This window comes from Mauremys mutica, chromosome 14 (genome assembly GCF_020497125.1).
Source record: "Mauremys mutica isolate MM-2020 ecotype Southern chromosome 14, ASM2049712v1, whole genome shotgun sequence".
In the NCBI taxonomy this organism is placed as follows: Eukaryota; Metazoa; Chordata; order Testudines; family Geoemydidae; genus Mauremys; species Mauremys mutica.
In genome coordinates this window covers 32439329-32449360 of record NC_059085.1, presented here as the reverse complement: position 1 = coordinate 32449360, position 10032 = coordinate 32439329, and the positions used below count along the sequence as shown (strand labels likewise).

Sequence of the window (10032 nt, the reverse complement as noted above, 5' to 3'; positions counted from 1 at the left end):
AGTCACGCCTGACACTACAGGCTGCTGCTATCACTACTTTAATGTAGCTCTAATGGAGCCCAGTTGGATCCATTTCTTGGAAGTGGATGAAACTTCTTTTTAGACAGTAAATGCACGGCTATTTTTCTAGCTCTCTGTTTGATTTATATTATATCATATGCCTCATGACTGGTACATCTTCTACAGCCAATAATTTTATTATGTAGAATTATAAATGTCACACAAGTTAATTTGAATACCCCATTTGGTCCGCCACTTGTGTAGGGAAAGCCCCTGGTGGGCCGGGCCGGTTTCTTTACCTGTCGCGTCCTAAGGTTTGGCCGATCAGGGCTCCCAGTGGCCGCGGTTCGCTGCTCCAGGCCAATGGGGGCTGTGGGAAGCGGCGGCCAGTACATCCCTTGGCCTGCGCCCGGCTTTCCCTGCACAAGCGGCGGAACAAGTTTGGGAACCACTGCTGTAGAGAATTAGACAAGAGTTAAGTTCTCAGTACTTATCCCCTCATCTTTTCATTTTAGTTCCTATGTTGCACTTGTAAAGCCGTCTCCGGCTGTCCTGATCCTTCATGAGAAGCCAATGGAACCTCTATCAAAAAGAAGAGGCGATGGATCAGACTGTCCTCTGATCCATCGCCTCTTCCTTTTGATAGAGGTTCTATTGGTTTCTCATGAAGGATCAAGACAGCTGGAGACCGCTTTACATTTCCCCTCCTCCGTGGTAGGATAACTTTGGTGTTCCTAAGGCCATCTAGCCTGTGATCATGTGAGTCCCAGGCAGCATAGATCCAATGAAGCCGCATTGTCAGAGACAAGAGCAAGATCCACACTGCACTAGGGCTGAGGATCTTCCACTGCCTAGCACTATGTATAGTCATTTAACACCTGTGCAAAGTGAGTGTTATGCGTGCAAAGCACTAGAGAATCAGGGGCAGTGAGTCTGTTGGCAGTCCAGTTGTCTGCACATAGTTGCAGCACTTTGACTCATTACATTATGTAGAATTAGCATTAGGACTGCAGAAATCCATTGTAATTCAATCCCAATAATTTCATGCCTGTATAAACATTTAAAGTGACAAAGGATAATTTAATAGTGATAGATACTGCAATACCACATACATTCTGAACCTGAGGAAACCATTGAGAGCCCACTCATGCTATAATTGGTGATGAATGCTGATGCATTAGAACTAGAGCTCAAAAAGGATAGTGGCCAAGGGACTGGACTAGGATTGAGAAGATCTGGGTTCAAATTCCTGCTGGGCCACAGACTCCCTGTATGACCTGAGCAAACAAGAGCTTCCCTACACTACAGGTAGTGTTGGTATAATTCATGCCACTCAAGAGGTGCAGCTGCACCACTGTAGTGCTTTAGTGTAGACTAGCCCGTTAAACACATGATTAAGTGCTTTGCTGGGATGGGATTTAACTGTAAATATGTGAATGGCACTACTGCAGTCAACCATGTGCTTAAGTGCTTTGACAGAGTGGGACTTTATGCTTCTGTTTCCAACAGCAAGTAATCTGTATATTTCCTTTCTTCTACCCTCTATTTTTATTTAGATTGTAAATTATTCCAAACAGAGACCTTACTTGAAAATGTTGATAGCAATGAAGTTGGGTGGGCAGGGGAGGGAGAGGAGTCAGGAACTATTCAAAGCAAATCAACTAGTCATGGTGCTAATCCCCACAGTGGGGCTTCTTGCCATAATAGAAATACAAAAGAATTACTATAGTGAAACTCTGGAAAAAATGTATAGGCTGAAGGTAAGAAGTCAAGTGAATATGCCTATTTTATTAGTGTGAGCTTCAAGCCAGGTGGAGCTGGCATTCCTGTCTTTTATATATGGTGGTAGAACCTTTCATAGGACTGAAGGATTCAGCCAATACCTTTAATATACCCCATAATTTAGATTTATTTAACTGAAGCTGCTACTACTCTCTTAAATATGTGAAGTGAGGCAAATGGTTACTTAAAAAACCCACACACACACCCCCACAGTGGGACACTTTCATTAATGCTTTCCAACTGGAATTGAACAAGAGAGCAGAGAAAAATTGCTGGCACCTCATACAGGAAATCTGTGCCAACCCTTGGTTTGAACAAGATGAAGTCCATGTGCTATTAATTTTACGACAATATTTATATTCAAATTTCCCATAGGGATTATTCCCTCCCCCTCACTCAATTGTAAAATCCATGTTGTGTGGCTACATATACCTGCCATCATGAAAGTACTTGAGGAAACAAAAAAAAAATCAGGACTGGATTACTTTTCCAAAGTGATATTTGTTAACGTTACACTGTGCCATTATGGAACAGTGCCTATATTTACTGTGACAAGTGATGTAATCACAAAGCTAAGTCTTTAGGGAATGATAGTTTTGCTCATCTGTCCAGGAATAGAAAATAGACAATACTTATGGCACAGTATTTCATTTCCCATGTGTTAACTGCTCAATTTTAGCATTAGCAGACTATTGCATGCACTGGAAAGACTATCTTATGAGGTGTACACTGCACTGAGGACATGCAAAATCATGGCCAAAGAATACATGTTTAATACAGATGTAATCAGGACAACCAGAACTATTTATGATTTGGCCTAGTTCCAAGGTTGCTATTAGTCTGCTTAGTGTGCAGTACGTTGCATGTGAAAGCAAAGCAGAATTCAAACTCCATATTTGGATACTAAATTGTAATGTGCTTCTTTGGCAAATCTGAAACTAGATCAGAGTTCAGGCCACAAATTTCAACTGAAACTTTCCTAGCATTCAAGGGATTTGGGAGCCAGGGTTTTGGTTTGGGAACTACTCTACAAGAAAAACCATTTTATTAAGGGACTTTCTGCTCTGGTAGTGCATAAAATGTCTTCACTGATTGTAGCAACCACTATTAAATAAGATGTCATGTTCTAATCAGGGTATTTTCTTCAGTAAGGAATGATTAGTTATAGATGAAACTCAAAAGGGTCTGAGGTTAAGTTCAGTTAAAAACAAACATAACCCCGCAAGTATATGGTTTACACAAAAGTTCAGAATGCTTATTTTTGACAATCTAAGGTTCCCCCCCCCTTTGTCTCCCTCTCCTCACCTCCACAAGATTTCAATCACTTTGTATCTCATCTATTTTATCTGACCCATTCATAAGAAATTACTGCAGTAGTGCTCATTTTCACCATAACTACCAGAGGTCCGTGGCCAACAACTACTCCCCTAGGAGAGTAAATGCAAGTCTCAAACAGTGCTGCCATCTCCATTATAAACCTCATTGGTAAAGTGTAATCTCTCAGCCATTTTTATACTAGGCTAAAACTTGGCATAAATTGCAAAGCCCAGGGGACACACAGACATGAGGCAGAGATAAAAAATAAGAACTTCATGGGAAGACAGTAAGAGAGCCCCATGGTCTCTTTTGCACTTAACACAACATGCAAGAAATCACAGGCCTGGTGAGACCCAAAAGAACATGTTTAATGAACATTAACATGCAAGGCTTAGCAACACGGTTTCAGGGTACAAATCAACAGAGAATAGGAAGGAATGCTGTCTCGAGCAGACCATACAGCCTTGCAGAATTGACTAGCTGAACCACAAGGAGTTTCAACTTCTTCTGAAGAACCAGATACCGGTAGAATACTCAATGTGGAACACTAGACTTAAAGCCATAGTCGAGAGCTGCTGTACAGGTATTCCTTAAAACATGTTCCCATATTTCTGAAACTGAAGACAGACAATTCACATTATTTTTCAAACTTGGATCCATTAGTATTTTATTGTAGAGACGATATGCCAATCACTCTTACATTCTAAAAAGTCCTTCAAGAAGCTTTATTTTGAAGAAGGTCTTAATAATATATGTAAGAGCGTTTTACCTGTACTACTCATATTATTGATCTAACACCATTAAGGTTTACAGCATTTTTTAAAACCCATTACCTTCCTGTGTATTAGCTCTCACTAGCAAAAAGCACACCACTTTCTCTGTTAAAGCCTGGCAGACATCAACACAAAAGGCAATTCTATCTGCTGTAGTGTCTGCCTGACGGCTTGATAATGTCAATCAATAAGTAAATTCACTTTCTTACAGCTACCTGTAAAAAAGAAGTCTGCTATTGATTCATATGCAAATAGAGATACAAAAATCAGAAGTGAAGAGTATTGACATTAATGCTTGGAATAGAAATACATTTATTAAAGTGGACTTTACAAAGGACACGGTGGCTGGAGAATACCTGTTTGGATTTACTACACTGCCCCCTTTCCTCAATGAGCAGCAGGTCACCACAAACACTGGTGAATCATGAAAGAAAGGCCTGTCGAGTTTCAGATAAGGCTGGCACTTGATGATGATAAATTACTTACTAAGTGCTTTCGTTGAACCTTTAGGGAAATCCTCTCCTCTTGCCTCCCTTTCCATTCACCCAGCAGGGAACACTAAATTCTTATTTTGAAAATCTCGCACACAATTTTAAAAGGACCAATTTTAAATAGCAGTCAGGTCAATATGTGGATACAGGCTCGGGATGAATTGCTCTGCAAAAAAAACCCACACACAAAAACACTGTTACAAACATGAAAGTGCTAGGAGGACCTGCTTCCGGATTTGATTGCCATGAGCAATTTTGCTGTCTGAGTGGAAGTTTGCAGTTAAACTATTACAGCAAAATGGGTGAACCTCAAAGTATTCAGCGTTCAAGAGCAATGAGTTAAGTTTAGAGGCATATCTGAGCCTCTTGTGAGAGCTCTTGTAGTGTTTCCAGGAAGTATTGGAAATTCCTAAGTCCACTCTTTTGGGGAACGTCTGCCTCATATCCTGAAGAGAAAGACCAGAGAATGTGAAATGTGGAAAGACAGCAAACTAAACATTTCCAAACGCTCAAATTGCAATTCATTTCTCATTCAATTCAAGCGTTGAGTAGAGGCAAAGCACAGTAAATCTAATGATTTTGGATTCTGGTTTAGTTGAGATACAGAAGTATCTGCCTAGTTAGAATGGAAGTCTCATAAGAACAGAGTCTCCCCTAAGATCACCTGCAATTTTACTACTTGTCCAAGGTGGAAGTTGTACAAAAAGCGGCCTTGCTTATGGCAATTCCACAATTCCAGCTGGAAACCAGAAGTGCAACTACACTTATCTGAACATTTCAGATACCTCCAAAGGACTCACTTAAATCCATACTCTCAACCTTCTCTGGCACCATTTGGGGCTACACAGAAAAGCTGGCCATTCAGAGAAATTCAGATGAGCTCCACAGTGAAGAACTTTTTTCTACTGCCTTCGTAATTCAAACCGAGGACATCAAATAGCTATACAGCCCCTCCTCTGAAAAAAACAAACAAACAACCACCTGTAGCATCTGGTCTGGGCAATGGTCTGTCTGCAGGGCTTTGGACTTGCATAGCTCTTGGAATCACTGATCACAGTGCTAGTTTCCACTGCACAAGAAATGCATAGTATTGAGCCCTATGTGAAAGGCATTTAAAAAAAATGACTTCTTCAGGACTAAATATAGCAATTCAATGTAATACAAAAAAATCGTATCACAGCAGTTTTTTTGTTAGTATAGTCAAATATCAAACATACATAACAAAGCACATATGTAGCAGTAAACTTTGACGTTGAGGATAATATACACTCTAACCCATTAAAGATTAAATGTACTATCAGCTTGAATGACAATGGGAGTATGGCATACAGTATCCATTAGTGCATTAATACTACATGAAGCCATTATATTGTTTCGACCTATTAACATAACTGATGATAATATTGGGGTGGGAAATCAATATTTTTGATGTCTCAAGGGGGAGAGGAAGCTGTACATGAGCTTTTCGAATATTTCACACTATGGCATGACTGCAAGACCTATAATGATGCAAAAATACGGAACAAGGTTACATATGTTGGTGTCCAAGGTTACATATGTTGAGGAATAAGGCACTATTTAGAATAAACAGGAGTATCACAATCCAGCCCTACATTTTTCAGCAGTATAAAGAGATGTGAGCGCACATGCATACACATGTCTGAATATGTACAGACAGGTGATGGTATCTTTGTCTTCAGACTGTAAGTGTCTTGAACAATAAAAAAAGGCCAAGATTTTCAAATGTCGCTGCCTAAAGCACAGTATGAATTCAAATACAGATGCCTAGTTGTCAGTCCTTAATAGGGAGATCAGATAAAGTTATCAAAGCTTGAAGACTGATTATTAGTCTACCATAGCAATATGTATATTCAAATATGCTTTTAATGCATCTTCATACTGACATGAGAACAACAAGGTTAGTTCCCTCTGGTGCTGTAAGGCTATTATATGGTATAATGATGTGGCGAAAGTTGTCAATTTCTGAAACTGTGTCTCAGTACAATTGCCACAATTATGCATGCAAACATTTGTGTGCACAAATAGGAAAATATGGACTGCTACTTTAACAGCAGGCATTCCAGCTGTCACTTCAAATTTGATTGGCATGTGCATATCAATTTGATATTTTCAAGGCCAGATAATCATTAGAACCACCCTATCTTAAGACACTCTGTGATAAGTCAAGATTTTAGTTTGGGAATGTCAGTTTGCATCTGGTGTTATGTCAACTGAAGGTTGAGCATGGGGAGGGGGGGGCGACACGCACCACACAACTGGAAATGGTTGGTTCTTTCCTCTGACTTCAGTAGGCTTTGGGTGAGGCTTTTACTGCTGTGTTGCTTAATTACATAACTGGAGGTTATGATGAGTATTTTTTCCTTTTTAATGGAAAATGATCACAGTATAACACACATTTAGAATCCTGTAAAAAGCCAGGATTCCTTGCAACCCTGAAAAATATATTTGGTTACATTGCCATAGTGTGAATTCATATTCTAGACTAGACTGGGCTCCCATTAAATTCAATGGATGTTTCACTATCGCCTTCAATGGCAACAGAATTGGGCCTCACACTAGTAAGTAAAATGTTAATTTTAAAAGGTTTATAAAAACAGATGACTCCACATACTTTATTTTAAAAAGTCATCAAGTACTATTATGGCACATTTAGTATTACCTCTGTGCTCTACGAGGCAATGTATGTTTTTTTGTTTTTTTTTTGTTTTTAAAAACACAATTTGGATAGAACCTATAATGCTGATTTCGTAGAGCAAGAGCAAGACAATACCAAGATGACAGATGCTTGGGTGAAATCCTGGCCTTTGTGTAGTCAATGGCTAATCTCCCATGACTTCAGAAAGGCCATTATTCCACCCCTTAACCTATTTGATTGCCAGTGCTGGGGGTAGGAAGGGGTAAAGAAAAGGCCATTAAGGACCAGTGTGTAAAGGGACAGCTTAGAATCACAACTCATTAAAAAGTCCATACAGCTAATTTGGACATTTGCCCTGATATTTAGTATTTCAAACATGTTTGTTAATTTGCTATATAGCGATAGAGTAGAAACATTTCAAAAAGCAATACTGAATACAGGAGAAAGCCCAACAGTTTAGCAAGTTCAAAACCAATAATTTCTGCTTAGGATAATGCTGACCACCCTAACTGCTTCAGCTAGAAAGAAATAGTCTAGATGCAAATTAATATTCATCAGTCATTATGTTAAACCCATGTCATCAACATTATTGAACTCTTAGGGTAATAAATGTTTTCCCTTGTGTTATTTTAATGTATGTACACCCATAATCTATATTCAGACAACAATCTTCTGGTACTTTACCCTTGCATAATGATAATATTCAAGTATATTTGGACTATCTGGAGCTAAATTCCTCTTTCTAGTGCTGTTTCCCTGCTATACCGTAATAATTATTCCCCCCCATCACCTCCTTCAGACGAAAAAGAAAACACATTGTTGATTAATTCTAGGTAAGTAATGGAATGAAGTCATTGTTAAGAGTTTGCTCGCATTTGGAAAGTTTTCCATTGCCAAGGTGTAAATTTCAAACTAGATTGTCCATAAACAACAGATTGGAAATCTTTCTGCATTGTTTTCAGGACACAGGGCCAGAGCCTACACTGAAAAGTTCTCATCTGTTACGGTTTCAAAACAGTTAACACTTAATGTTCTTATTTACAGTGAGGTTGAGATTTTACTCTCAGCTCATAGTAAGGGCAGCACACAGCTCCAGGAGCAGACCAAGGAATGAACTGTGATCAGACATAAGAGCTTGCTCCTAGCTTCAAGCATGAGGCAATGCATAGATTTTTGAGATCAGGAATTTCTTTAGATCATCTAGTCTGACCTCCTGTAGAGCACAGGTTCTAGAATTTCATCAAGTTATTCCTGTGCTGACTCCACAGAGGGATCCACTGTTAAATGCCAGAATCTGGCTGTCCCTAACACATGCATAGCATACACAGCTAGGGCTAGACATCTGGGAGGGAAGTGTTTTATGCACCCTCCTACCCCACTAGAGCAGCCAAGCAAGATGGAATAAAGTGACCAAGCAGCACAGCAATGGGGCCAGGCCACTGCCCAGGGCAACTGCCCAGCTCACCTGCCTCTAAACCAGCCCTGTGAATTGCCCTACAAACAATGCCCCCTTGAAGGCATGCAACATAGCCTATAATCTTGCCTTAAATGGGCAATTTCTTAGAAATACAAATTATACAATCTTACTTCACCCTTACCCTTTGGAAGGGTGTCCAGTGTTTCTGGGCCAGATCATGCAGAGGGCAGGTTTGAGGAAGATCAATTGAATGAAAAACCCAGTCACAACTAAACCCCTTCTCTAAAAGGGAGATGAAATGGGTCAGAGCCTCCTGACAGACCTCTTAAGCCATTCCAAAGTCACTTTCACCAACACTACCATCACCAAATAACCCCAAACCTCCTCCTTTTTTCCCATACCCAAGCTTCAACCTCACCCAACATAGCATTAAAGACAAACCCAAATATATCTTAAAAAGTTCTCACATTATTCTTGTGATTTGCAATCCACCCAGTCTTTTCTTACTTCTCTCACAGCTCACCCTTCTGGTTCGGGACCAGTGGATTTCTCCAGCATCACCTGATAAATTCAGAAAGACAAACAAGCAGTCCTAGGGTTAGACGATAGTCCCACATAATTAGTATCTATCTCATCTCTCTTTAAATCTAACCTAGGCTTCCCTCCACCCCACTATTCAGTCCCTCAGATAGAGCAGCAGACTTCAGAGCAATTCCTCAGAGCATCTCTCAGTTTCTCCCAGCAGCACTTTTTTTGTTTCTTTATTAGGGAACTCTCAGCCCCGCAAGGGAACATGCAGCAGACTGCTCTAAAGCTTTTCTTCATTTGAGGACTCTAGCAGCCCTTTATAGTTGACCCTACCTGAGCTTCCCTGCTGCAGGCAACTTCCCCTCTCTCATACAGGTGATCCTACCAAGAAATGCCCCTTTTCCACTATAGTTTCCTCTTTACTTTACCCTGAGCTCCTTTATTTATGAGAAGCTCCTACCCAGCTGGGACTGACAACAAACTGAGCTGGCTCCAGGTGGGGCCAAATGAGCTAAATAAGCTCTAGTGGGAGGTAGCTAATTAGTCACAGAGGGCTGCTGTGATTCCCTCTTAAAGGGGCAAGGCACCCTGTGACAAGAGAAATTAAAACTTCTGGTGCAGTGGCGGGCAACCTGTGGTCCACAGGCCACATGTGGCCCACCAGGGTAATCTGATTGTGGGCCGTGAGACATTTTGTTGACATTGACTATTCACAGGCACACATCCCCCCTCCTCAGCTCCCAGTGACTGCAGTTCACTGTTCCCAGCCAGTCGGTGCTGCGTGAAGTGGAGGGCAGTAACATAGTTTTTTAAATGAAATGTAGGGTCTGGTCCTCTGTTTTGCATGCATGTGCATATGGCAGAGCCTGGTCCTGAGAGGGGCTGAATGCTTTTTTTGCAAGGTCAGTAGGAGTTGAGGGCACTCATCACCTCCTTAGGAGCCTGATCCAAAGCCACTTAAGTCAGTGTAAAGACTCCAGTTGGCTCCAACAATTTTTGGATCAGGCCTAGCCCATAACTAATGGCATCTTCCATGAAACCAGCTGAGGCTACTAGGCAAGGAGCAGT

The 10032-nt window shown here is 40.7% G+C and overlaps 1 long non-coding RNA gene across 4 annotated transcripts; it reads right to left on the bottom strand.

The window, feature by feature from the left end:
• Nucleotides 1-3453: 3453 nt before the first annotated feature.
• On the bottom strand, nucleotides 3454-9437 carry LOC123349100. 4 transcript variants are annotated; one of them, XR_006573376.1, is made up of 6 exons: nucleotides 9298-9437; nucleotides 8904-8997; nucleotides 8618-8718; nucleotides 5345-5460; nucleotides 4359-4529; nucleotides 3454-3716 (listed from the first exon to the last, which is right to left on the bottom strand). It is a non-coding gene; the product is annotated as an uncharacterized LOC123349100 (long non-coding RNA). The 4 variants fall into 4 exon arrangements; XR_006573373.1 differs by lacking the exon at nucleotides 8618-8718; XR_006573375.1 differs by lacking the exons at nucleotides 5345-5460; nucleotides 8618-8718 and adding an exon at nucleotides 5164-5319.
• Between the last annotated feature and the right edge of the window lie 595 nt (nucleotides 9438-10032).